This window comes from Schistocerca piceifrons, unplaced genomic scaffold, assembly GCF_021461385.2.
Source record: "Schistocerca piceifrons isolate TAMUIC-IGC-003096 unplaced genomic scaffold, iqSchPice1.1 HiC_scaffold_1208, whole genome shotgun sequence".
NCBI classification, from domain to species: domain Eukaryota; kingdom Metazoa; phylum Arthropoda; class Insecta; order Orthoptera; family Acrididae; genus Schistocerca; species Schistocerca piceifrons.
Window position 1 is genome coordinate 47,501 of NW_025727024.1, and position 2,500 is coordinate 50,000.

The following is a 2,500-nucleotide window of genomic DNA, read 5'->3' on the forward strand; positions in this document are numbered from 1 at the left end:
GGGCGCGCGGGTGCGCGGATTCTCTTCGGCCGCCATTCAACGATCAACTCAGAACTGGCACGGACTGGGGGAATCCGACTGTCTAATTAAAACAAAGCATTGCGATGGCCCTAGCGGGTGTTGACGCAATGTGATTTCTGCCCAGTGCTCTGAATGTCAACGTGAAGAAATTCAAGCAAGCGCGGGTAAACGCAGGATGTTCCCCGACCGAACGCTCGAGGCAATCAAGTGCCGACGGCGGCAAGCTGCCCACAAGCAGCTTGTCCGCCAATTCATGGAGGCGCTTGAGATCGGTCGGGGGGAAGAGCCGGCGTCCCGCCGGGGAGCAGCGAGCCCGCTGCCTGACGCGGGCGAGGCCGCTGCGCCGCCCGTCGACGCAGCCGAGGACTTCGCGGCCGACACCACCGGGCCGCCGCCGGAGGGGCCGACTGACGCCGCCATCTGGGAGCATCTGGCGGGGCTACCCGCTTCCGCCCAGCGTTTCTCTGCCCTGGATCGTGTCATAGGTCTGGGGCGGGGCACGCCGCCCGATGTCATCCTGGGCATGCTCCCGGATGCCCTTGCGTCGGTCGGGTCCAGAGGGGAGAGATCGATCACCAGGACACAGCGGCCGCGCCAACCACCGAAGCGGCCGCCTGCCGCGCCGCCGACGCAGAAGCGCAAGCGGCGCCGCTGGGAGTACGCGAGAACGCAGGATGCCTTCCGACGGTCGCGTGCACGTCGCGTGCGCGGCCTCTTGGATGGCACCCTGCTCCAGCCGCCACCTGCCATCCCTGGTCTGCTGGACTTCTGGGCGGACCTCTTCACCAAGAAGCCCATCTCCACCGCGGGCTTCATTCGTGACCGCCTCCTCCCGCACTCAGAGCCTGTCGCTCTCGAGTGCATATGGGGGCCGGTCACACATGAGGAGGTCGCCGCCGCGTTGCCGCCCAGGGGATCAGCAGCCGGGCCGGACGGCCTTACCCCAGCGGAGTTGCGGCGCCTGCCGCACGAAGTCCTGGTGAAAGTGATGAATCTCTTCCTTCTGGCCCGCGCCCTTCCGGAACGCCTGCTTCGCGCGCGGACGTCCCTTCTCCCGAAAACGGCTGCACCAACATCCCCCGCTGACTTTCGCCCCATTACGGTCTGCTCGGTGTTGGCGCGGACCTTTCACAAGGTTCTCGCGTCACGCCTGATGCGCGCATGTGCTGTGGACGAACGTCAGCGGGCATTCATCCCTCGGGATGGGATGTTGGAAAATACCTTCATCTTAGACACTGCTCTCACCGACGCAGTTCGCTCCTGCCGCTCTGTCTTTGTGGCATCGATCGACGTATCTAAGGCATTCGATTCGGTAGATCATGCTGCCCTTCGCCCCGTGCTGAAGGCGCATGGCCTGCCGGATTGCTTTGTCGAGTATGTCGAGCGGTGCTACGAGGGCAGCACGTCAGTGATAGCGGACGGCGCCGGCGTGGGCGTGTCTGTGCAGCCAGCACGGGGCGTTCGCCAGGGCGATCCCCTCTCCCCCCTCCTGTTCAACTTTGCGGTGGACTACGTTTTAGGCCAACTGCCCTCCCACATCGGAGCTCGGATCCTCGGTCGCAGAGTCAACGCTGCGGCCTTTGCAGATGACGTCTTGCTGTTTGCAGCGACCCCGAGGGGCTTGCAGTCCCTCATCGACGCAGCTACCGCAGCCCTCGCCCACCTGGGGCTGCAGATCAACGCCCGGAAGTGTTTCACCCTCGCCTTAGTCGCGTCAGGGCGCGAGAAGAAGGTGAAGGTGGACAGCAATGTCACCTTCACAGCAGGCAATACCACCATGCCTGCCCTGCGTGTGGGTGAAACCTTCCGGTACCTGGGGCTGCAATTTTCCACGGCGGGTCGCTGTGTCTTCAATCCACGTAGCCACCTGGTGGAGCAGCTTGACGTCATCTCCCGAGCTCCGCTGAAGCCGCAACAGCGCCTCCACGCTCTCACCAACGTACTTCTCCCTGGCCTGTACCACGGGCTGGCCCTCAGCCGCACCCGGGTGGGTGCATTGAAGTCGGCCGACGTTACCATCCGGGCCGCCGTCAGGAGATGGTTCCGCCTTCCGGCGGACACCCCTCTGGGATACTTCCACGCTCCTGTTGCCCAGGGGGGCCTCGGCATTCCATCTTGCCGATGGATGGGTCCGACCCTCCGTCGGTCCCGTCTCCTGGCGCTGAAGAGGATAGGGCCAGCCTGCGACGGTGCAGGCATGGATGAGGTACAGCGTGAGATCGAGGTGCTGGAGCGCCACCTAATGTGGGAGGGCCACCTCCTCAAATCGTCAACGCAGGTTGGGGAAATGTGGGCGGCGCGCCTACACATCGCCATTGACGGTGCGGCACTGTCATCTTCTGCCGCCGTCAGTGGCCAACATCAGTGGGTCGCCGACACCAGTCGCCTGCTATCTGGGCGTGAATACATCGACGCCCTCCGCGCCCGCATCAACGCCTTCCCTACGAAGGCACGGCGCAGTCGCGGGCGGGAGGCGGAC

The 2,500-nt window shown here is 64.6% G+C and overlaps 1 pseudogene; it reads left to right on the plus strand.

Moving 5' to 3' along the window:
- The window catches only part of LOC124729424, a 7,331-nt pseudogene that overhangs the window by 2,666 nt on the left and 2,165 nt on the right, over positions 1–2,500 (plus strand).